General features: G+C 38.4%; 1 protein-coding gene across 1 annotated transcript in view; it reads right to left on the minus strand.

Annotated features, from left to right (window-relative positions):
- The window catches only part of LOC108709756 (heparan-sulfate 6-O-sulfotransferase 3), a 279173-nt gene that overhangs the window by 89234 nt on the left and 162309 nt on the right, over window positions 1-27630 (minus strand). The window lies entirely within an intron of this gene.

Here is a 27630-nt window from a genome sequence, read left to right on the forward strand (position 1 = left end):
AGGAACTGTTCCAGGGCTTGGTTGACACGTTCAGCTGCCCCATTCGTCTGCGGATGGTATGCAGATGAAAACTGAAGAACAATTCCCAGGTCTTTGCATAGGGAACGCCAGAATTTGGCAGTAAACTGGGTGCCTCTATCGGAGACGATCTCCACCGGGAAACCATGCAGGCGGAAGATGTACTGGATAAATAGCTGGGACAACTCCACCGCAGAGGGCAACTTCTTCAGAGGGATGAAATGGGCCATTTTGGAGAAGCGGTCAATAACAACCCAGATCACAGTATTCCCACCGGAGGGAGGAAGTTCGACAATAAAGTCCATAGAGAGGTGCGTCCATGGACGAGAGGGTATCGGCAAAGGCTGTAACAACCCACTGGGGCGGGAATGGCTAGGCTTAGAAGTGGCGCAGACATTACAAGCAGCCACAAAGTCCTTTACATCCTTGCGGATATCAGGCCACCAGACTAGGCGCCTCAAAAGTTCAAGGGTCTTGACCGGACCAGGATGTCCAGCTTGCCTGGAGCAGTGGGTTTGTTGCAGGATGGCCAGGCGAAGTTCTGGAGGGACGAAGGCCATGCCAATCGGAGTATCTTGAGGAGCCGAGGACTGCCCAGCCAGAATCTGGTCGGCAAATTGGGGATACAGAGAGGCAATGATCTTGACTTGTGGAATGATTGGTTCCTGTCTCTCAGGGTCACGGTCCACCGGAGTGAAGCTACGAGACAAGGCGTCGGCCTTCAGATTTTTGGAACCTGGGCGATAAGTCAAAACAAAGTTAAATCGGGAAAAGAAAAGGGCCCACCTGGCTTGTCTGGGATTTAGCCTCTTGAGGGACTGTATGAACTCCAGATTTTTGTGATCAGTGAAAATCTGGACAGGAATTTCAGAACCCTCCAGGAGGTGACGCCATTCTTCAAGGGCAAGCTTGACTGCCAGGAGTTCTCGATTTCCGACATCATAGTTCTGCTCTGCGGATGAGAACTTCTTGGAGAAAAACGCACAGGGGTGCAATTTTCCATCAGAGGAGTGTCTCTGAGACAGGATAGCTCCGGCTCCGACTTCAGAAGCATCAACTTCGATGCAGAAGGGTAGTGCAGGATTGGGATGTCGAAGAACAGGAGCAGACGTGAAGGCCTCTTTCAAGGACTGAAAGGCTTCTATGGCAGATGGAGGCCACAGGCTGGGTTTACCCCCTTTTCGGATGAGGGCCAGGATAGGTGCAATGCGGGAAGAGAACCCCCGGATGAACTGTCGATAATAATTAGCAAATCCGATGAATCTCTGGATTGCTTTGGTACTCAGTGGGAGAGGCCACTCCTGGATGGCCGACACTTTCACGGGGTCCATCTCAAATCCCTCTGGAGAGATAATGTATCCTAGGAAGGGGATCTTGGATACCTCGAAAACACACTTCTCCAACTTGGCGAAGAGAGAGTTCTTCCTCAGACGAGAGAGTACCTCCTTCACCTGGGAGCGATGACTTTCAAGGTCCTTGGAAAAGATCAGGATGTCGTCCAAGTATACGACTACGAACCTTCCTAGGAGATCTCGGAACACATCATTCACAAACTCCTGGAAGACGGCAGGGGCATTGCATAGGCCGAAGGGCATAACGAGATATTCATAGTGCCCATCCCGAGTGTTGAATGCCGTCTTCCATTCGTCACCCTCCCGGATGCGAATGAGGTTGTAGGCCCCCCGGAGATCCAACTTGGAGAAAATCTTTGCCCCTTTCAGCTGGTCAAAGAGCTCGGCAATCAGGGGTAGAGGGTATCTGTTTTTCACGGTGATCTTATTCAGACCCCGATAGTCTATACAAGGCCGAAGGCCTCCGTCCTTCTTCTCCACGAAGAAGAACCCAGCCCCTGCAGGAGAGGTAGAAGGGCGGATAAACCCCCGCTGGAGATTTTCTTGGATGTACTCCTTCATAGCGGTAGTCTCTGCAGGAGAGAGAGGGTAGGTGCGCCCTCTGGGGGGCATAGCTCCAGGCAGGAGTTCAACCGGACAGTCGTAGGAGCGATGTGGGGGAAGGAACTCTGCAGACTTTTTACAAAATACATCGGAAAATCCCTTGTAAGTGGAGGGCAAAGTCTTTAATTCCGCAGAGGAGACATTCACCTTCTCGAGGGGTTTTGGCGGAAGGCAATGTTGCAGGCAAAATGAACTCCAACGAGAGATCTGCCCAGTGGACCAGTCTATGGTGGGGTTATGCAGACGTAACCATGGAAGACCCAATATCACTGGAGTAGAAGGACAGGGGATGATGAAGAATGAAAGTTTTTCTTGATGCAGCGCCCCAACTTGTACAGATAGTTCCGCCGTGAACTTTGTGACGAATTCAAACTCCAGGGGTTTGTCATCTATGGCAGTAATTCGCAGGGGAGAAGACAATGGAAGCAGAGGAATCTTCATGCGTTCGGCAAAAAAGGCATCCATGAAATTGCCATCCGCTCCGGAGTCGAGGAAGGCCCTTTCGAAGATAGACTTACTTGCCAGGTGAATCTGCAAAGGAAGAAGAAGCCTGCGTGAATTTTCTTGATACTTCTCCAGAGAACCTCGAGTGATGCCCCCTACATGAGAAACCTGAGACATACCTCGGGGTACAAAACTCTTGGCTTTGGCAGGACAGGCGTTGGCAAAATGGGAATGCCCACCACAGTATAAACAGAGACCTGCCATACGTCTTCGGAGTCTTTCCTGCTCGGAGAGGCGAGTCTTTCCTACTTGCATGGGTTCCTCCAAGGGAGACGTCGACACATGGGTCACCGGAACAGCGGGTGTTTGCAGAATCGGCCTTTGAAAGCGAGGGGCCAACATGGGAGAAAATCGTCTACTGCGCTCTCTCTCCACCTGGTGCTCTCTGAGACGAGTGTCCACCTTAATGGATAGAGCGATCAACCCTTCCAGGGTGTCAGGAGTCTCTCTGGAGACGAGATCATCTTTGATGCGGATGGATAGGCCTTGGTAGTATACGGCCTTGTAAGCGTCATCACACCAGGAAGTCTCCGCCATCAGTGTTCGGAAGTCTATAGCATACTCATTGACACTGCGGCTTCCTTGCCGGAGCTGCAAGAGACGGGCAGGGGCGTTCGTAACCCGACCTGGAGCATCAAAAACTATACGAAAAGCCTGGAGAAAGTCTTTAACATCAAAAGTCAACGGGGAATTCTTCTCCCAAAGAGACGTGGCCCACTCTAGTGGCTTGCCTTCCAATCGAGACATCACATACCCCACCTTGGAACGCTCGCTAGGAAACTGTGTGGGTTGGAACTCAAATTGAATTTGGCATTGCGTGGCAAATCCCCTGCAGGCTTGTGGGTCCCCACTGAAACGAGGGGGAGGTGGAATGCGAGGCTCACCTGTCGGGTAGCTTGTGTTCGTGGGGGCTGCCGCCATGGGGGGATCCCCAGTAGGTGGAGCAGTGGAGGACGCAGAAGGCACTTGAGCCAGCAGGACATCGAGTGCTTGCCCAATGCGAACCTGCTGGTTTTCGTAGTCCTCCATGCGGGATGCCAGTCCGCGGAGCGCTCGTCCGACATGAGGTGTGGCTTCCTCAGAAGGATCCATGGCCCAAGTATAATGTCAGGGAGCCGGGAGCTCCCTCCAGGGAGGTTGTCAGGATCAAGGAGGAAGCCCTCTTGAGGGAACAAGGTCGCGGTGTCCAAAGGGTTAAACGAAGAATAGTCAGGATCAGGCAAGAGTTCACAGGCAGGCAGAATACAACAAGGTCCAAGGTCCAGGCAAAGGGGTCAGGAAACAGATCAGGAACAAGATTTGGCAATAAGGTACACAGGAAACCCAGGATACACTTTAGGGAAGGTAATCCTATACTTGGGCGCCATTCTGGCGTCTAAACAGGCTTTTTATTTGAATTTGGCGCCTTAGTGACGTCATTGACGTCCTTGCGCCGACGTCGGCGCACTGACGTCATCGCGCCGGCGCCGCTTACCCACGTGGCGGCCATGGGCGCCGCCATCTTGGGAGCGACGCCGGCAGGAGAGGACGCGCCGCCCGGAGCTCTTGGACCTGCTCCGGGCGGCGCTCGTGACACATTGCTAAAATGATTTCAATGTTATACAATTCTTCTCTTGCCTTAGCTACAGTGTCACCAGTTACCAAGGTTTAGGCTACAACTGCAGTTCACAATTTCTTGTAAATCTTTCCCCTTTTCTTTGAATAACAATTTTAAAAAAACACACATTTTTCCATATTTATTAAACAAACAAATATAAAAGTTAGACATATCTATGCATTATGCAAAACCTTTTTATAAATTGCACAGAAGTTTATCTCCCATTAATATCGTAGGAGAGAACGTAAACCTGGTGTTCTTAGCATTATATTTGAAAACACAAACCCCTCAAAAAAAAAAGATAAACAATTAGGGGCCTTGATAAGGATACATAGATTGTTAGATATATGGCATAGAAATCTTCCAAACAAGTATCACACTCAGATTCCACTAGACTCAACTACTTGTCTGTATTATGAAATAGGGGACTGACGCAACTATGCAAACAATCACGGTCTGCTCATGCCCTATTATACTATTTAGCTTATTACCCCCTTGACTGTAGGAACAGATTTTGGCCTGCTTTTTGTAAACTTTTGTATATTAAGCTGAACTTCTCCTCTGCCTACCATCTCCAAAGCAGAGGACCAGAGGACTTACAGTATCAGGCTCTGGACTAATCAGGATAACCACAATTGCTCCCATGGGCCAAATATGTACACAACAGTCTCAATCATGAATCCTTACGATCTTCATTCTGTGCTTTTGCCCATAATCCTTCTGTCTTTTGTTCAACTTTGTAAAAGCTGATGTTCCTGCTGCTGAATGTGTGGTTCTAAGTTTTAAAGACATTTGGCCCCATGTCTGTTAAAGTCTGGTTAAGTTATCTACCAGTTATAAAGCTGCTGCAGACAGATGTCTTGTTCTTGCTCTACCATTTAAGTTGACAACATGTTTTGGAGCTTTTCATTAAGCTTTATCAATGTTCTGCTAAACTTGCTTTATTGTTTTTTTTGAAGTCAGACCTTTCTCCTCATTTGACCATCCTTGACTTGATTTGGATACTCAGACCTGTTGTTAAGAATGCTTTTTCCATCCACCACCCTCCTCCTCCTCCTCCTGTCCTCAATGATGGTCACCAGGAATTTGAGGCACAAGAAATTCTTAACTCTTGTAGATTTAGAGGTAAAGTTCAATTTCTCATTCATTGGATGGGGTTTGGTCCTCAGGAAAGACCTTCGGATAAGGCTAAAGATACCCATTGCTCCCTGTTTGGTTTAAGGTTTTGATAAAAAGTTTCCTTCCAAGCACTGGTTGCCCCTAGTGGGTGCTCCTGAAGAGGATGAGTAATAGGGGCTAAACAAGATTACAAATAGTATAACAATAAAAAGGAGATTTTTTTTTTTACCATATGTTTGTTATATAATTTTTTACATGTATAACATCAGGGCAATAGACAAGGGTCACTTGTGTGTCTCTGAAACAATTTGTAGTGTTAGAGGACTGTATAATTATGTGACTATATATCTCTGCATATATCCATGTCCTTTGGCATTTACCTTCTATATACATAGCAATATTAGAAAATACATACATAAATGAATATGCTTATGGTATATTTACTTCCATGGAAAGATGGATAAAAATGAAAAAAAAAGAATATGTATGAACTTACAAAATAAATATTTTTCCAACATTTGACAAAATAATTTATTCACTGCAAAGATTGTGAGAGTCACTGTGATTTATATATATATATATATATAGTGAAACTGGAACTCTTTGCAGTAATGTATCTTGGATGCAAAGAGGCAAATTACCTTTCACTAAATGTGGAACCCAAATCTAAGGAGCACTGGTTGATTCGTTTTAACACATTATACTGTAGTACAGGTTTTAATTATTCATGTCCACTTGCAGTGGTGGTTGCTTCGGTAAAGTGAATGGAAAATCAATGTATTCATTAGTATTACATTTCATGCTAACAGGAATAATTATTCAGTAACCTAAAACATGATAAATATCATCCTGGAAATGTGCCCTCTATAACCATGTAGGAAATGATTTAATCATTTTAAAACAATAGTAGAAGTGCATTTGATAGACAAGAAGAGGCAGGAAGTCTCTTCGGAGTCAGTGTAACTTAGAAGCACCAATCTTTCTCTGGCTCAACATAGTTTTTATCTGGGCACAAACATAGCAGTGTAATCTGCCAATTCATGACCCTAAATGGCTATCACTTCATTTTTCAACCACTAATCAGAAATGCAAACTAATGGCAAGTAATGACCTTTAGATATTTGTTTTAATTTTATAACTTGTAGAAAACCGATGCAAATCAATTACTGATTGATTGCTATAGGTAACATCATTTTGCACCTAATTTGCAAAATAAGCAATGTTCTCTTACTTTAAGTTATTTGCTACAATGTCTTTCAAGAGGATACTAAATGACAAAATTAGGCTAATGGCACATGGAGAGTTTCTCTACTAGAATATTTTTATGAAACCTGCCTTTTACCATCAGTGACAGGAGGTTGTCAGTCAATGGCTGGTAGTATGTATATCAGAAATATGCCTGTCACTGCCTGTGCTGCCTGCCATCTACTTGAATGGCAACTGCCTGTCAGATTAAGTGGAAATATAAACAGCCTACACATGCTATGAGCCTTACATTTTTGTGTAATTTGCTGCACACATTATACCCTACTTCTACTTCACATTATAATACAGATATCTTGAATGCTTTATTTTAGACATAGGCAATTTCCTGCTGAAATTCCTCAGGGCACTGAATTGTGTTTTTTTGGTGAAAATTCTACAAAATGACAATTCGCAACAACATCGCCTAAAAGGCGAATAAGACAATTCTCTGGCGAAAAACCTCAGCACTAGAGAACCTTCGCTCACGCGATAACTAATCTGCTAATTTATCAAAGTGTTAACTTTCCAATACGTTCCCTTTTCACCAAAGTCTACTTCATCTGGTTCTACCTGGCTAATTGTTAAGATGAAGCTACATCCTCAACATTACGATGTCAGTGACATCATATCCTGTATTCAAAAAAAGTCATAAAAAAAGAAAAAGCACTGGCGTTTTTTCATTTTTTTAATTGAAAAAATGAGTTCTAATTGTTAAATGTTATTTACACTTTTTTTTAACCATTTGAAGGTCATGCCACATTTGTTTTAGGGTAGCCTCATTATTAGGACAATAGAGGATATCTTTTGTCTTTATTTTGCTTCCTTGGACATTTTTAAGAATAAGCAGCCACTTCCAGCAATTTCACCAACATCACTAGTAAATACACATACATATGACCTATGACCTGTATGTAGACACCATATTTAAACTGACATAAGTGTAAGTATGAAGTTTCACTAGGAAGAAAGTAATGCTAGAGAAAATGTGTTAAGAAACTTTTGTGCTGACCAGTTTTTGCTTGCGTATATATGCCTGCGTTCATTTGCCGATACAAATGATGAATATGCGTATTTGCAGTGAATTAACGTCTGACGTAGTTGCGAGAAGTATGTTGAAGCTGCGTTCGTTAAAAACATACATTCTATGCAAAATGTTATTGTTTCATAAATTTCATGAAATAATAGGAAATTAGTGTTTTGTTTTTTTAAACCGCATCACTGAATATTGAATATCTTAAAAAATGCAGGCACAAATCTTTTGATATTTAAATGCATAAGCAAAACTCCTTCAATGTATTAACTATGATCTATATGTACTATATATACACAGTACGATATAGAATATATAAATGTTCACCTCATTTTACCTTCAATGTATATAATGGATAAAGGGTTAGGGTTAGGTAAGGAGCACATTTATTGAAAATAAAATGCATTTTGCATCTGGGATTCCCAAGATGAGGGTTCTGCTACCATACTATTACTTGCATGTGCAAAGATGCAAAATTTTGACATTTTTATATAATGATCACATAATTAGTTCCACAGCAAGAGTTAAAGAACACCTACAGTTGCATGGGAACATGGGATAATGTTCAATACTTGGATAATCTTAGAAAGAAGCTTACGGTTTGTCAGTTCTTCCCCAGCTGTTGACATTGGGAAGTGATGAATAGACTTCATATAGAACAGCTCATAATTATTTACTTATATGATAATTATTTACTTATATGATAGACAATATGATTACAGCTTTATACTGCATTAATAAAATAGAAGAGTGAGCAGAACATGTACAGCCTTACCTGCCGATTGAAGTTGGGAACGGTGCAAGATAAGTAAAATTGTAAATATTCAATAATGTAGATAGACATGGAAAAAAACAGAGAAAAGGAGAAAAAGAACATTAGTTCAGTCTCAGCAGTACATTTCTACATGATATATGTTTTACATAATTCCAGAATCAGCAGTGCTTCAAAACTTCAATTTCAGAACTTCAAAGCATCAGAATTAACGAAGCACCAAGATGTTTCTTATACCATTCTCAATCATTCCCCCAAGGCATACCTAACACTGAAAAAACTGAGGCTATTATTCCTTAAACATGTGAACCAAGTGCTATATCTACAACTCAAACTAAGTATTTAATTATACCATCACCTGACTACCATTGTGTTGTTTCCCTTGAGTTTCATCTAGAAAGTCCTTTCAAATATATGACTCTGTATGAGTATTAGCTGAATTTATAAATCTGGGTATTTTATTAAAGCAGAATGTCTTGCATAGGTTGTGAAAGTAACCAGGTATAACAAGAAGTAGAAGATAAATCATGTCTGGGACATTGGGGACTTATTTATCAAAATCCAAATTTATCTGACTATTTTAAATAATCTGTCTGACCAAACTAAAATCTATGATTGGAGCTTATTTATTATTTAAAAAGCATGATTTAATCTGTTTGGGGACAAACCCGAAAAAAACTAGCAAAAATTTTAGTTGTGCGATTTTTTGCAAATGTTTTCCAGAAAAGTGAAAAATTTTCAGATTTTTGCCCAAAAAGCCTGGAATAGTCGGATTTTCGGGCTAATTCCAGCGTTATTTAACATCGGCATTTGTGATTTCCATTTTGGTTAGTGTGCTTGTGGAACTGGGTGTGGGGGGCTTTGGTGAGGGTTTGGGAGTGTTTAGGGATTTCACATGTATGTGTGCAGTTCAATCCTCGCTTTGATTTGGAGCTGATGATTGGGTGCAAGCCTCGTTGTGATGGGATCAGTTTCAGGTGTTTATTATAATGGCGTGAATATCTAGCCTATTTAAGATTTCTGTAAAATAAGGACATTTATCCCCTTTGAATAAGTTATGGGCAAAATGCGCATTGGGGTGGAATCACAGCAATGTTAAGGTGAGGACTAAAGGATTGTGCAGTGCCAGGTGGTTGCCTTCATTGCCTTCATTGTAGGCTCTCAATTTTGTGAAATGATTTATTTTTGCTTATGCCAGAAGGCAACTAGGGCATTTCTGATTGAACAATACTTATCACCTACTAGCATTATTTGTATGGGAATCTTTTTTGAATCCCTAACAGTACCCGGGTACTCAATTAAATGTGTTATTTTACCTTTGGTGAAACAAATGGATTGATGCTACACCTAACACATTGCTGCTATGTCCAGTTTTTTAATATGTATGTGTATTTTAAATTTTGAATAAATAAAGTGTGTTTTACCTAATATATTCCAAGTAGTGAGACCCCCTGTTTAAGTAATTCTCCGCGATACGGATTCTTTTCTTCTTAAATGTATTTTAACTTTACTTTGGGCGGGAGCTCCAGGTGAACTTTCCCTTAAAATATACTGGGTAATTATATGAATGTTGCACCTCTAGCTGCAGCTTTGGGATATTTTTTCCTTATGCTAATTCCAGCGTAGACCACAGAAAATAAATAGGATAGGGACCTCTCCCGTTGACTTATATACAACCTCGGTAGGTCTGAGATGCTGGATTTTCATATTGAGACTTTTTCCATCCTCGAGGTATAGTAAATCTCGAAAAATGTGAGTTCAGAATGTTTAGTTAAAAAAACTTAAATATTTAGAGTTTTTGGCATTTGGAATTTAATAAATAACCCCTACCCAGTTGTTTAGCAGACCTGTACACAATAACAGTTGCAGCTTCCCACTGATGACGCAAAGGATTACACTTGTGCCATAATGGACATACTGCACTGACTACTGAATCATAATAAATACAAGCCCTAGTGACTCTGCTGCTTGATGTCAGTACAAAATAAATTTCACTGACTCATCAATTTAACAAATAAACCACATTTTCATACATGACTTTGCCTTTCATTAAAGATATTATGAATAATTAGTTTTCTGCTTTTTTCTTAAAATTCATAACTGATATACAGTCCCTATGCATTGTAAAATGACACTAGTAAACAACATTTGCAATAAACATCTCTTCTGGGATGTAGCTTAATAAACACAGAAACATATGCACCCATGACTTCTCTATTTAATGTCCTAGCATTGATCAAAATGATCAGCTAAAGCAATGATGGAGAAAAGTAATTTCATGGTAAAATAAATCTAAAATGTACTGTGGGTACACTAGCATATCTGTTTTTAAAGAGAATCTGAATTACAAAACATCCATGAGAACAGCAGACTATATTCTGATCATCTGTGACTACTGATGGAAAACTGTAACTTCTCTTTCATTACCTTTGGAAGGAATGTTTTATTGTTCTAGAGAATTGGAGCAAGTGAATCATGTGCATGGAATTTCTCTAGGTATGGGTATATGTGTGCAATCAACAATGAGGTTGTACCTCTACACTGTGTCTAATGATATTACATGCAAATGAAAACTGAACATGCATAGTAGATTTGGGTATGAAATAGGGCTATTCAATTGCATATTTCATGACAACTCAACCATGAACTGTGGCTCAGTATGGGAGCCTTTATATATTATGTACTTATTTTACTTTATATGAATAGAATATTTTGTGGAATATGCATATAATAGGATTGCACAAGCAACAGGCCAGGAGATATCAGTTGTTTAAATGCATTTTCCAGAAGTTGCTACTGAAGTGTTCAAAATCTCTCTACAATTAATGCATTGAGGCATGCTTGGATGGTGGTGGCGCTTCCAGATGATTTCTGGAAGTACAACCACCAGAAAACCAAAGGGAGTAATATAAAATGTATCCTAGCATATAAGGAAGGATACATAGGGATGTATCTCCTGGACTGATTTTGAATAGCTATCCCATTCTTATGCAAATTCCTCATTCTCTTAGCATTCAGGATTAAACTGCTTCCTGGGTTTCTCCCACCTTTCTAACTACTCCTTCTCTGTTGCTCTTGTTACCAAATCTATTTCAGTTAATGTTGGGGTGTCTCCGGAGTCTGTATTGGTCTGGTTTATCCCTGTACACTCACTCTTTAGTGGACCTTATTTCTTTGGCCTTAAATGTCACATACTGTATATGCAAATGACATCGAAATATATCGACACACCTCATCATTAACCTCTGACACACAGACCCTGTTCTCTAACTGCCTCCTAGCCATTTATTTGTGGCTGAACCGGTGTCTCATAGGGAATAATCTCTTATTTTCAAAAAGAAGTCAGAGCCTACCTTTTGGAACACTGAACATATATTGTCAGGTCCAGTCCTTGCATCTAAGAGCCAATACCCAAACCTCTGTACACTTTTCCCTTCAATTGGTGTCTGTATGTTAACCACTCGCTTAGATTGTAAGCTTTACAGGACAGGGACCTCCTTCTTTTAGCACATGGCCCCATTTATTACTCTGCTTGTCATTTATTTAGTATTTAATATTATGCTTGTCCTGCCTGTGTGTACTTTTCTTACTTTCATGTAGTTTTATAAATAGTTATACATACATACATATACAGTATGACATTTTATCAGGAGCAATCCTGCAGCCCCCCTTTGAGAGGGGGTGGCATCAGGGTAGAGTCCTGCGCGGGTCCATTTTTTGGAACCTGTACCCGCAATCCGCATTCTTACCCAAATGGACCCGCTACCGACCCAACCCGCAAGTACCTTATACATTATATACAGTATGCCATTTTATCAGGTACAATCCTGCAGCCCCCCTTTGAACCCCTCTAACTCTGATGTTTTAAGCACGGTGTGGGAGAGGGTGGAATCAGGGTAGAGTCCTGCGCGGGTCCATTTTTTGGAACCCGTACCCACAACCTGCAATCCGCAACCTGCATTCTTACCCGCTTGGACCCGCTACCCGACCCAACCCACAAGTACCTTATCCACAACCCGGACCCGCTGACCATCAAGAATCAGGAAGTGCTGTCATTGTAAACCGGAAGTGACATCATCAGAAGTAGGTGTGATCAGAAAAAAAGGATAAAAACAGGAAGCGCTGTCATTTTAAACCGCAAGTGACATCATCGGAAGTAGACGTGATCAGAAAAAAGGAGTAAAAATCGATATTGAGAAGACCCGTGGCCCGACCCGCGACCAGAAAACCCGCAGAACTGCAGGTACCTGACCCACTGCAGGACTCTACATCAAGGCTGCTGTGTCAGAGAGGGTCATAGGGGGGCCACATCTCTAGTGTAATGAGCGCAATAGAGCTCTCATCATTTTATTTTACCATAGCAGAGGAAGAATGCTCCAGCACATTAAGAAATAGAAACATGCAGGTATGTTTAGCAGATTAAATTAGCATCATATATTTCAATGTAAACACAGTATTTGGCAATATAAAGTTAACATTATGATATATTTAACCTGCCAGTAAAGATGGTGTACTTTGCAAGATTAATCCCAGTAGGTGGTCAATCCAAGTTTTGCAGTCATAACCAGCAACTGGAATGCTATGCAATCTTTCTTAATAAAAGTGCAACATGTGGATTCTAAAAATCAGACAGATATGAGTACTAGTGCCTTGGGTGATATGAGACCTTGCTATCTCAGAAAACACAATATGATCTTCCAGTATGAAATCCATAAGGCCCCTGAAATATCTGGGCTCCAGTGCCACTTTGCTGGTCTTACTAGTAAGAATTAATTTAATGTGAAATGCACCAAGAGTTTTAGATGTTTTTCTGGCCAACCTCTTGTTTTTTCCCAAGACAAAGCATTTGCGTACAACTAGGGGGTTATTTACTAAACTCCTAATGCCAAAAACCTGAGCAATTCATGTTTTTTTAGTATAAAATCTGAATTTTTAGTGGAAAAAAACCCCACAAATTTTTTGTAATTTATTATACCCCGAGGATGGAAAATCCAAAATCTGGCATCTCAGACCTGGCGGAGGTTGCATACAAGTCAATGGGAGAAGTCCCAAGTACATTTTGATCTGCGATGGGTTTCGTGCAATATTCTGAAGAGTTTGTGGTTTTCAGGCAAAAATCTGAAAAAAAATCTGAATTTTTGGGTGAAAAATCCAAATAATTCGTACATACATTTTGATCTGCGATGGGTTTCATGCAATATTCTGAAGAGTTTGTGGTTTTCAGGCAAAAATCTGAAAAAAATCAGAATTTTTGTGTGGAAAATCCGAATAATTCATTTTTTTTTCTGCATAAATTTTTTTTGGGATAAGTGTATTGATGAATACGGAGAAAAAACCCTTATGGATCTGGTCGGAGTTGTTTTCAGAAAATAGTGAGAAAAATTCGGACTTTGATAAATGGGCCTCCAAATGTCAATATGAGCATAACTGGGTGATTTGGGAATGAGTCATGTTAACACACAGCATGTGGTTGCCTGTGGGAAACAGCACTATGCATACATACAAATGTTATTAATCAACCTTTGGATGGCCTTTGGTTAGTAGTTTAAAACAAATGTATTTTTCAACAATAGAACCAATTGTAATCTGATGGTCATTGTATGCCTTCATATGTTGCTTTACATCCAATATTTAGAGGATTTTCAAGGTGAACTACTGCTTAATTTCTTTAGAATAAATTCTAGAACATGCCAGGTGTTTATATGCTGGCACAAACTCCAATTTATTGGGCTGAATCCAAAACCCAGGTAATTTGATATGTGAATATTGCTGACATGGGTATACACATCGGAACTTTATGGAGACTTATTTACAGTAGGATCAAACTTGTTATATCAGTTCAAGGATAAAGAAAATAGGCTGAAACGCATAAACTCCAGTGTAGATACACGATGGCAAAACATTGACATTACAGTAGTGTTCAAGGTTAAATCTGTGCTCACTTTTCAGTGCCTGAAAGACGTAAGTGACCTAGAACAGATTTTACTGGGCACATGCTGTGATGCACCTCAACACTGGCTTCATATGTGTACAAACGGATGCTGTATTAACCATATCTCATCTGCTGATAGTATTTTGTTGTCAGTGCTCTTAGGATCAGCGGTGCAACTCAATTTAACATAAAACAAACAATCTTTTAGGCCAGTATCATATTTAGCACATGAGAATTATTTTTTATTCCCCAAACATTTATTCATGAACCATATTCTCAAAAAGTCTGATGCTGACCACAATTATGTTCTGAACTACTGTATATTTTGGTAAGTAACAACTTTAGTTCGGGTACTGGACATGAATATTAGCTCTTGCTTTGCAAGTGGGCAGAGTAAAACATTGCTCCATCACAGTCAGATCCTTATTAGCAATTTCCTAGCACCTTTGGAGTCTCCAGGCAAGACAATTTAGATAACTGGCTCATGCCAGCCAAATAATAGGTCTGATGATATGTGCTATATAAGACTTTATTATTATTATTATTATCTTTAATATTACTATTATTTACTAGTAGCCTGGTTGTTTGGTGAATTGATCTTCTGTATATGTGTGGATACTGAAAAGTACCTACACACAATGAAGAAAAATAGAACAGCTATCTTTGGATCGCTTAAAAATGTTAAAAATACATTTATTTTTCTAATATTCGTTCCACTTGCTGTGTGTTAAGATCTAATAACTACATACACATACAGATAATGGCTTAACGGATAACGGATCCCATACCTGAACATGTAAACCTGATAGAACAAAGCAACAAGCCACGGAACACGCAATTTTGTCAGTTAACAATGACATGGAAAATGCAACACTGCCACTAGACTTGTATATTTTATGGGCAATCCCCTGATTAGACTTTTAAAAACATAGCACAGCTTACTATATTTGGTATTGCATTTCTACATTTCATTCACTAAATGAATATTAAAACCGTGTTACCTGGAAAATACTTGAATTTGATGTCCTAGAAACACGCTTAATGTAGTTAAAGCGTAATCCCTTTTTCACAAATGAAAGATTTAGGGCATTTACACTTAAAACATAATTGCATACATAAAGCAACCAATAACAATGATGAAGTATTACTTTTAAACACACTTTTTTCCGCTTTAAAGCCATTAAAACCGAATAATGGCATTTTTATCACTCAATGAACACGAGCGATTTTGTGCTGAATATAAGTAAACTCTCTAAACTGATTAACTGATGTTAAGGTTGAAGACATCTGTCTCTTGGTGAATGTTTTGCTGGCTCCGACTATCTTTTAAAAGGAAAAGAAGTGCTTGAAATCAATACCGTCCTATACAATTGTTTCCCACTGTTATCAAGGACAGCTTGTAATTAAGAAGCTATTCCATTAAAATGTCTCTGGTTCCAGGGGGAGCAATCTTTTGAGGCTCCTTAGAAATACATTTTGTTTTTTGGCATTATGTTCTAGGACAGTTTACCATGTGCATGTTTTTTAAAGAAAATTAAGCTTATAGCACAGCTAGGGGCACATTTACTAAACTCGAGTGAAGGATTAGAATAAAAAAGACTTCAAATTTCAAAGTATTTTTTTGGCTACTTCGACCATCAAATATGACTTTGAATCAAACTAAAAATCATTCGACTATTCGACCATTCGATAGTCGAAGTACTGTCTCTTTAAAAAAAACTTCGACCACATACTTCGTCACCTAAAACCTACCGAGCACCAATGTTAGCCTATGGGGAAGGTCCCCATAGGCTTTCAAGCCAATTTGGGATCGAAGGAAAATCCTTCAATCGATGGATTAAAATCCTTCGAATCGTTCGGTTCGAAGGATTTAATCGTTCGATCGAACAGGATAATGCGGTAAATCCTTCGACTTTGATATTCGAAGTTGAAGGATTTTACTTCGACAGTCGAATATCGAGGGTTAATTAACCCTCGATATTCGACCCATAGTAAACGTGCCCCCTAGTGTATGATTAAGCCAACTGAGCTGATCAACCACTGTTTCATACTTATATAATTTATACAATAATTTTTTCATACACAATACCTGATTCCACATGGTTTAAATGGCTACGGAGATGTAAATGAACATATTAGTTCTTCTGCACATTATGGGGCAGATTTACTAAAATTTGGATTTTTGGTTTTTTCACTAATCGTAAAAGTTTGTGCTTTTTTAAAAAAAGCCATGATAAACTCTAATAAAAAACTGTGCCAAGTAAAAGCTCTAGAGATCCCCAAGTCAATGGGGCTGATCCTCCAGTGATCTCCAACCAGTAGCTTGTGAGCAACATGTTGCTCCCCAACCCATTGGATGTTGCTCCCAGTGGCCTTAAAACAGGTGCTTATTTTTGAATTCCTGGCAAGTTTTTGTTGCATAAAAAACAGATATACTGCCAACCAGAGCCTCTTGTAGGCTACGTTCTTCATAGGGTCTTCCAAAAGCCAATCACAGTCCTTATTTGGCACCACCCAGGAACACTTTTCATGCTTGTGTTTCTCCCCAACACTTTTTACATCTGAATATTGCTCACTGGTGAAAAAGGTTGGGGACCCCAGTCTTAGACCATTTTAATCCCTTCTGAATTTTAGAGGTTTTCAGATTTTTTCTGATAGTAATTGTCTTAAGAACTTAAATTTTTAGAGGTTTTTGAATTTTTTAGTGCATCTTTCATTTTTTTTCCATTCATACTTTTTATATTCAGATTGCTTAACTTTTATGACATATATGGTTTTAGAGAAATACCATTAAAATGCGACCTTTAATAAATAGGTAGATTGCAGCTTGGCACAATTTGAAAAAACAAACACATGAATTTAAATTTATTTAAAAACATGAACATTTGCATGAAAAACTGTAAAAGCTGCTTTGTTTCTATAGAAGTCAAGCATCTACAGTATATTTTATTCATTTTTCCTCCCCATTGTTTAGACACAAGTTCTCCATTGCGAAGACGAAGGCCACTGCCACCTACAGTTAGTGGTGTCAAAGGGTTTTCCTGTGTCAAAAGATGCACCAGGATGAACCAAGAAAAGCTAAGTGCCACACTCTTCTGGCAAAGAAAACGGGCAGAGGTGGGCCCAGTGACATCAGGGGGTGGATCGTGTGACATTGGGGGTGGGCAGATGACACCAGGGGGCAGGATGGTTGATAATCCGGGGTGTGCTTGCGACATCTAAGAAAAAAAAAATTCCCCTGATATTTCACTGTAGGGGCGGCATTATGGTTTACACATAGGGGACTGAAGTTAGAGATCGCCACAGTCAGCTAGAGTGAAATTCCGCCTCTCTTCATTCATTTCTATGGCATTTTTAAACGCATATTTATCAAGGGTGAACTTTCACCCATTGATAAATACTCTTTTGAAAATCCCATAGAAATGGGCGAGTGGCGGAATTTCACTCTAGCTGACTGTGGTGATCTCAGAATTCACTTGTTGATAAATATACCCCATAGAGTGCAGTTTACATTTTTGGGGTTAAGGGAAATGGCTACAGTACATGTGCCTCCAGTGATCTATGCATAATACAGTCAAATCCAGATTTACTAGTACAGGTATGGGATCCGTTATCAGAAAGCTCTGAATGACCATCCCATAGACTCCATTTTTTTATTAATCCACATTTTAAAATAATATTTCTGTTTTCTCTGTAATAATAAAACAGTACCTTGTACTTGAGCCAAACTAAGATATAGTTAATCATAGCTGGCATCAAACCCAGCCAATTGGGTTTATTTCATGTTTAAAAGATTTTTGAGTCAATTATGAAGATCTAAATTACAGAAAGATCCGTTATCCGTAAAAAAAATTAATAAACGACATATTTAATAAATGGCATGATATCATTTGAAGAGATATCCAATACAGTACAATATTGGGTCATCTTACAGCCACATTCATAGTTTACTTTCAAAAAATATAAATTTCAATGGCTGAATTATTATGAAGACTTCTTGCTCCTTTATAATTTATTTAATTATATTGAAACACATTTTCCTCATGAAAAGAGTATTATTTATTATGCAGAATACATAACCATGTGTAGGCAGGCAATCAGATGTTCCTTCACTTCTTACCTATTCAAAGAACCATTACCACTTTTGTAAACTGCAGTCTGCATGTCAGAAAACATATACAGCAAAATAATGGTTTGAAAGGGTCTAGAATATAGCTAAAATGAAGTTTTACAAGCAATAATTATAGGAGATGTCAGTGCTCAGAGTCACCATAATGTGAAACCATTATGTACCAGTAAAAGTATTATTACCTTTTGAAAACAGTGGGTCAGTAGTGGTTCATTGCCCACAATCATAATTACTCAAGCAAAAAACACATTCTGTGAAAGATTTGACCTATTACTTCTACTTATTTCATTTCAATTTCCTCTATGTATTGTACCTGCCGGTGCTTTTGTGTGCCTAATTCTGTTTACTGAATTGACCTTTCCCAAATAGGTTACCACAAGTAACTAGCAGAACCTCCGTATACAAAACAGATCATGAACTTTATTGATTTTATCCTGCATTACAATAGTCTAGCCTTTTGGGTCCCCAAATGAGACATTGCTAAACAGATGTTGTATTTACCCAGTTCAAAACAATTACAATTACATGCACATTTATCATTTTTATTATAACACTAACAACAGAGTCTAGGAACATATGGGTACGGTAACGCACTATAACATATTTGGAGCCTGAAGCCCATCAACCCAATTTTGCCTTGTGAAAGCATTGCAGCAGAATGAACATAGTTACAGTCAATAATGTCTCTCTTTTTCACTATGCAGCATTATTATATTAGCAGATGTTTTCAGTTTATATAGAAATGTGTCTAGTAAAATGATATCTAGATTTCAGAACTTTGTTTTGTATCTGTCTGAATTAAGGAGAAATACAATTTTCTACCCTTTAATATAGTGTACTATTTTATAGCACCCTTCTTTCCTTCCCAGATATTTCTTCTTACAAATACACATTACATTCTATGAACACACGTCACCATCTATATAACACAATACTATATTCATCTACCAATCAGTGCCTTTGTTGCTATAATGTAAGCAACCTGCGAAACTAGAATCCGAGATATATATATATATATATATATATATATACACACTGTATATGTGTGTGTGTGTATATATATATATATATATATATATATATATATATATATATATATATATATATATATATATATACCAAGTTTGTAAGTTTGAATACAGTAATGTATTTATAGATGCTATACATGTATAAAATATTTGGAGTTTGGAAATTAAAAGAAAAAAACTATATATATATATATATATATATATATATAGTTTTTTCTTTTAATTTCCAAACTCCAAATATTTTATACATGTATAGCATCTATAAATACATTACTGTATTCAAACTTACAAACTTGGTACAATTTACAAAAACAAATTAAAGAAGTATTACAAGGTTACAGACTATAGATTCTTACTGGACATATTCCGGCACAGTAGAACTACTATGTTTTAACTTGAATGTTTTATGCCAGATTCTTCATGGCTATACAGAGTAGAATAATAGTGTAGGGATGTGTAAAATAGCCAACCCCAGTATTATTTAGCAGGCAGTTTCTCACCTAACTGGGTCCTAAAATACAGTTGGGAGGGGTAACTGTTTCCTATTCCTGCTTTAAGCTATGCCCCTTGTTGTTTCTCACAGTGACCAGTAGATGGCATTGTGCTAGAGTATAAAAGACTCTGAAGCCATGCTTTCAGTGTCCATCTAGTGCTGGCTCTAGCCTTAGCAGGCAGGCATAGCTCGAGTGGAACCTAGACAGGTCAGGTCTAGTAAGGATAGGCTACTCACCTTTATAGGTCACTCAAGGAGTGACAGACAATCAGGATATTTAGCTGAGCAGGCTCCTCCGAGGATTGTGAGTGGGCTTAAGATCCCAGGTACTTATTGCCCAGAAGTAGGGACTAAGTGTACAGACCTAGGGTAGAGAGTATTCCCCTCAGGTTCCACTTGGGGAAAAGGCTGAAAGCTGGGTGTACCTCCTCAAAGCTGCATGTATTGTTCCTATCTCTGAGGAGAATCATACTGACCAAAGGTGCCGTGAGTACTGCCTATTTAATGTAATGTATAATCCTGCAAATGCTCTCTTTATGTACAGTCCATTGAGGATTGTATGCTCAATAAATCTGTTCTATGTTTAAGTTATAAGAACCACTGGCGCCCAATTATTTGCACCCTGAATACAGTTATAGTTGCACTACACCCTGCTTCCACATGGCTGCGAAGGCTCACTCCCTCAGATTTTAAGGTCTCATCCGGAGCATATGTACCGGGAGAGAAGCTTATAGTAGAGTAAGGTGCACTCAATTTACTATAGCGCTACAATAGCATGATTTATTATGACTAATATTGAGGACCTCTCTTGGCCTGATTCATTCACATAAAACATACAGTTAACTCGTAAACTTTTATTTACGTCTTTAAAAGGAAGTCCACTAAATTCTTTGTGAATACAGTAAAATAACTCACCCTCTATCTACAGAGATAAATGCCTAATTTGAAAAGGAACATTTGGTAAAACACTAATGAATGAATGTGGAGCTGAAATTAATTTATAAAACAAGTGCCTTGACTTATTGGTGCTGATGTACAGTGTCCTGAAAATAGCCCCATACTCCCTAAATGTTAATCTCAGTTCAAAAGGATAAAATATAACATACTGCTATCATCATCAATAGTTCTCAGTTACTAAAATAAACAATGTTACTGTATATTATTTGAGATGTGATAAGAAGAAGTTCTCAGAAGAAGAAGTTCTCAGATAAAAGCACATAACAACATTGGTTGTCCTTTCAATTTATATTAAATCATAACAGTTTATTTCCTTGAAAATAATCACAAACGTATAAAAGCCCAACAATGCATCATTGGAAGGAGAAAAAAAATCTTATAAACAATAAAAAATCAACAAATCAATATGTTATAAAAAAAATTGTTAAGTGTGTGAAAGCAACAATCAAAAAAGTAAAAACTGAAAAACAGGGAACTGACTTTTTCACTTGCAAACTCTAATCCCAATAATTGCTTTATGTATATCAGTAGAAAAAGAGAGATACAATTAGAGAACATATGCACATAATGACAAATATCATACATGTTGCATTTTATAATGTAGTTATAATAATGGGCCTGCACATATCCAGGACACTGAAGATGCACCCTGCTCTCTCATGACTGATTGCAGGATAAGGTAAATGTGTGCACCAGTGGTGAGAAATAAAGATAGGGTTATGTTGAGGGGGGCCTTTCATGTTGGGAAGGGGGGCTTGAAGTCGGAGCCCCGGTGGGCGATGGAACCCGAGTCCAACACTGTATCCTGTACTTTGAAATGTTTAACTTTATGTTAAGACCCCCTACTATTACTGGATGTTTGCAGGGCCGGAACTATGGGTAGGCAGAAGAGGCACATGCCTAGCAAAAGCTGGGGGGGGGCAGGCACTTACCTTCTTTGCTGCCTACCCCAAGTCCAGTCCCCTATCTCCTCTCCCCTCACTGGTGCTGGTCTGTTTTCCCCACAAAAAGAAAGAACATACATGTTTATCTGAGTGTGTGTGCTCGATCTCGTGTGTGCATGCACTTCTTTGCACGTGTGTCAGGGAGAGGGAGGTGTTGTCACCAGCTGGGGTGCCTAGGGAGCCTGGCCAGTCTGTCCCAGCACTGTTCGTTTGCTGGGCTAGTAGAAAACTTATAGCAATTTAAATTAAATATTTTCTGATACAGAAGAACAGAAAAATGTATAAGACAGCTCAATACAGTCTGTATGCAATATAGCTTATACTACTGTCTACACCAGGGGTGTCCAACCTTTTGGCTTCCCTGGGCCACATTGGAAAAAGAAAAATTGCCTGGGGCCACATATGAAATACAAAAACTTTTGATGTGTAAAAGTAAAGAAAATACACAGAAAATAACTAAATACCAGTTGGATAACCAGATGAAAATAGACTTATTATATTATTATTACTAACTGGGCAATGGACAGAGTCCTCCCTACTCCATAGGTAACCACATTGCTACAACCTGGCATAGTAAGCCTGTTCCTAACAAGATGACAGACTGAGGTGGATAATGTGTCTGGAGAGCACAAAGTGTTATTTCACTCTCTTGTTTTCTCCTATTTCCATACCTTTATTTCTTAATTTCTTTCTTGTTTTCTCCCCCTTCCCTTCCTTTTCTCTCTCCTTCTACATACAATGTGAATCAAATGTATGTAATTCATGTTTTTGTAATGCATAAAAAAAGGAAAGTGAAGAGCACAAGTAAGACATGCACACTACTGGAGCGCATCAGGAACAACAAGCTGAATTGCCAATGCAAGGTACCAAGTAGTGACAGCGGGTGGGCCCATTAGGTCCGGGTGGCCAAATCCTTTGCGACATGATGTTTCCTCGGGAACAGTTTGTTTGAAGCTAGGCCACATTTATATCCATTCTGGGCCATATGCGTTTGACACCCCTGATATTTTCCCTAGATAAGCAGAAAAGGGAATAGGAAGCTATTGTGGGCATCATCAGAGACATGGATCTGCAACACTAAAGTCTTATGGTGACCATGGGCTGGTACAGAAGCCCAAAACATATGGTAGCAGGTCTAGACTAGATGGCCTTGGTTTTCTTTCTTCAGGTTAATTGATAGAAGTTGAAAAGAGTAAATTTCCCTTGAACATGGAAAAATCTATTAATTAATTAATACTTATTAATTAACAAAGATGACCATGTTGCCAATATTTAGTGGGGTATTTATTAAAACTCCATTTTTTCTCATTATATTAAAAATAAAAATTTGATCTAACCCCCAACCACGTTTTAGCTTAATTTGATAAAAAAATCTCAAAGTCTTGACAAAATCATGTGACAATTTGCATTGTCGCCCTAACAGCATGAAGGCAAAAAAAATTGCCATTGAGTTTTAAAAGACTTTGACAGGGTTTAGCTGGAGTATTTCTGGGTTTCTGATTTTTAGCAGCTTTGGAGCATAATAAATCTTACTCAATTTAAGTTTTGTGATTTAAAAAAAAAATTGAGGCTTAATAAATTGGCCCCTTAGTATTACATGCACCTGTCCAATGAACATCTTGTAAAGAATGGGAATGCATGAATTTCATATGTGTAAATTTACATTTTATGCAAAGAGCCTGTATGTTAGATTTTTCCCAGACATACCTGTTGTGATAACACTCATTTTGTTTAAGCGAGAGTGTATACAGTGCAACCTCAATTTTACATCCCCTGATTTTAAGTTTTCCCTCATTTTACATTGTTGTTTTGTGTTCCCACTTATATATTATGCATAATACATTTCCCTCATTTGACATTTTCCTGGATTTTACACCATTTTTTTCTGGTCCCCTGAAAAGCGTAAAATGGGGGTTAGTTTGTGTTATGTAGTGTTGTGTAATGTAGGTACTTAAATGTCTTCTGAGAGCTGCTGCAATAGTCTGATTAAAATTCTTGTCACAAACATAACCACTCAAAGAAGTTTACATCAGGAGCCTAAAGATACTTCAGGGTGTATTTCAGCTGTTATCTACTTGACTTTCCTGTGCTCTAAAAGGTATTTGGATACTGTCCAGTTTCATCGATGTAACATTTTGTTGCTTGTGTTTAACATAATTGCTACCATGACATGAATTTATAATTGAAACCACAGGGTATACTCAAGGCTGCTTTTGTCTCTTTTTATGAAAGAAAATTAAACAAAATAGCACATACCAAATCATTTCTATACAAAGTCAATTTCCGTCATACAAATGATAAAAATGAAGACAAATTTGATACAGCGTAAATAACCATTTAATGCTTCTATTTATTTTTCCATGCAGTATTGGCACTACAGTTGGAAATGAAATTGCCCATCTACCTATAAGCTTTCGATGCTAGTATATTCGTATACAACACCAAATATATTCTACATTGAATTTACAGGGGGTTATTCATCAAAGGTCGAATTTGTAATATGAAATTTTTAAAAAATGAATGAATTTGATTAGATCGAATAGTCCACTTGAAACTCGTATCAAATTTTAAGCTATTTTTTCTCTGATTTTTTTTTTTTTTTTATCTCCCATTGGAGTCTATGGGGCATCATTTTCAGAGTGGAACTTGGTAAAAATTTGGCTCATCACTACTATTAACATATTCAAATAGTTCAAGGGACCTCTGCCATTGACTTCTACATGAACTTGGCAGGCTTTAGGTGGCAAATATTCGAAATAGAACTGTTTCCAGGGTTGAAGTGTGATAAGTCTTACATTCAATTCTAATTCAAGTTGGTGCTTTTAAATTAGAAATGGTGAGTTTTGGCCAAAATAAATTTGAATTTACCATTTGAACCTCAGTAAATCTGCCCTACAAGTCTTTGGCCCAAAAACTTCCTTCCTGGACTGAAATGGGGGGGAATACCCCCTGCTACAACAAAGTAAATGAGAAAGGCAAGATATCTTATTTTTGTTAAAACCCTGGCTGTTGTAAAGCAGAGAATTAAGCTGGGGAAGTTAATCAGAAGCTTTGAAACTGAGTTGTTTTTTCTGGTATTCAGTTTATGTAAATGGTTAAATGACCAATGAACAAATTGCAGCATTGCACCACCCTTTAACCTGTGTTTTTTTTACAGTTATCTTGAGTTTGAGTTGGTATTTGGGAAAATACAACCCCATGTCCCATGTATAATATTCTTGATATTCTTCTGTGATCAATTATAATTAAAAGTTTAGGGTCTATGAGCTAAAGGCAAGAGTAATGACTTGCTCACTCAGCAACAGAAAGGCACATTTGTCTAGTTCTGTCCCAACACCAATGCTTTAAAAGAGCATAAATCATTGGCATCATAGCACACTCAATATCCAATAAATAGATGACCACTTAGAACAGTTCTGTATTCTATAGAGGCATGGGATCAATTATCCAGAATGCTCGGGACCTGGGGTTTTTCAGATAAGGATCTTTCCATAAGTTTGATCTCCATACCTTAAGAATTCTAAGAAAATAATAATTTAAACATTAAATAAGCCAATAGGATTGTTTTGCTTCCAGTAATTAATTAAATAACATTTTAGCTATGGTCAAGTACAAGGTACAGTTTTAATAATACAGAGAAAAAGGAAATAATATTTTCTTTGAATATAATGGAGTCTATGGGAGAGCTCTTTGAATAACAGGTTGCTAGATAACAAATCCCATACGTGTAATAAAAAAAGACGATTTTACAGTTGATGGACAGCTGATCCCCATTCGAATCCATCAGTGTGATGTTTTCAACAGTTAAATGCAAATGCTTCCATTAAAAACAATTTAGGGTGAAAACTTTGCATGTTCAACCTTTCTACTCACAGACCAAGTTTGGGGGAAAGTTATTTTCAAAATTCCAGTGTTATTATTCAAAAGCTCTTACAAACCAACACACAGATAAGTCCCAAAGGCAAGAGAGATTCAGGTAAGTAAAACTATTTTGATACTATTGCACATAGTATTGAACAATATTACTTTCTAACTAAGTAGACATAATCTATTTTAGTTGAGTGTAACACATTTTTGAATATAGTACATAGTACAAAACAGTACATTTCCCTGTTGGAGCATTACTAAACTGTTTACATAACAATAAATCAGTAACCAGACATTCGGCAATGAAAAATCTAGTAATTCCTCATTTGCATTCTAAACAAAGTACAAGCAGAAATAAAATCTCAATTACCCATTCAGTCAGCCCATTTAATAATCAGTCAACTAATGGGATTAACATGCCTTATGTTTATGGTATTACAGGGCAGCTCAGGCACAGCCTGGATCAAAGAACCATTAATAAATATTCTTTGCATGCATTAACATTTCAGAGCTGCTGCTAAAATATTCTGTGTAAGATATAACAGAGAATGAACAGATCTCACTTCAGTGGTGCAAAGTGTCGGCAGACCTGGATATAAAAAGATTAGCATTTAGGCTTCCGTTACATACAGTATTTTTTTTTTATTTCAAGTTTGAAAAATATACAGTATATACTAATAACTTAAAATTACAGTAACAACATGTATCAGTAACAGATTGGATTGATGCTGCAACACAAAACGAAAAAAAAAAAGGGTTTGCAATTTCTAAAAGAATATAAACATTTCTACTGAAATCCCATTTACTCTTGGCAAGCACACATACTATGGGGCAGATTTATCTAATTTCGAATTTGAAAAACTTGAAATTCGAATTCAAAAAGACCAACCAAAATTATTTAAAAAAAAGTCCGTATTCGTTCGAATTGAAGCAATAGCGCATTTGAATCATACAAATCAAAGTATTTTCCAAAAAAAACTTTTGATTTTTTAAAGTCCCCCAATTGACTCCAAATAGGTTCTAGGAGGTCCGCCATATGCTAAAAGAGCAATTCGGCAGGTTTTAGATGGCGAATGGTCAAAGTAAGAAAAAGAGGCCTGGCACACGGAGCAAGTTAAACCGGGGTCCTACCCCTGGTGTGTTTATTGCATCAACAACGTTTCGGAGGGCATTCCCCCTTCGTCAGGTGACCCCTGACGAAGGGGGAACACCCTCCGAAACGTTGTTGATGCAATAAACACACCAGGGGTAGGACCCCGGTTTAACTTGCTCCGTGTGCCAGGCCTCTTTTTCTTACAGTGTTCGATTTGGGAGTGCCGTCTCCCTCAGGTCTTGGGCACCAGCGTCATCTAACGAAGGGCCTGAGTGTGCGCGTGGTCTCTGTGTATTACTGAATGGTCAAAGTACAATTTTTAAACAGACAGTACATGATACATTTCGATATTTGAATTTTTTTCAAATTCAAATTGAATTTGGACTATTCCCTAGTCGAAGAACACAAAAATTAGCTTGAAATTTGAATTTTTTAATTCAAATTTTCACTTTGACCTTTGATAAATCTGCCCCTATGTGTCAGTGGGCACACAATCTCTCCCATTAGAATGCAGTGCAGTATGCCTTTAATAATGCATCATTTTGGAGTCACTGAGCACAGCACTTGTAGGTTCATTGAAGTGCAGGGCAGGGTTAAAAGTCCAGAAAACTAGCACACTATTCCATATTTTCTGTATTGTGTGCCACAGGTCTGTTTGTTTCCCCCTGATAAATGCAATGTCATCTGCATTTGGCCGCCCTTTATTTGAGAGGGGTGGAGAAAAGCACATAGGTGGCAGTAAGGACAGGGCTGCATTGCACCCTCCAGCTCTGCCAGTTTTGTACTTTGCACCTTGCTTACATTCAGAAATTATCTTCTTTGTGCTCAAAGAAACAAGGCACTCAACAGCAGCTTTTCAAAGTCATTGTGCCAAAATATTATGTTTATATAATGTAGGAGCTATGGAATATAAAAAATATAATTTTCTTTCATTGTGAGCACTTGGT

The sequence above is a fragment of the Xenopus laevis genome, chromosome 2S (genome assembly GCF_017654675.1).
Source record: "Xenopus laevis strain J_2021 chromosome 2S, Xenopus_laevis_v10.1, whole genome shotgun sequence".
Classification (NCBI taxonomy): Eukaryota; Metazoa; Chordata; class Amphibia; order Anura; family Pipidae; genus Xenopus; species Xenopus laevis.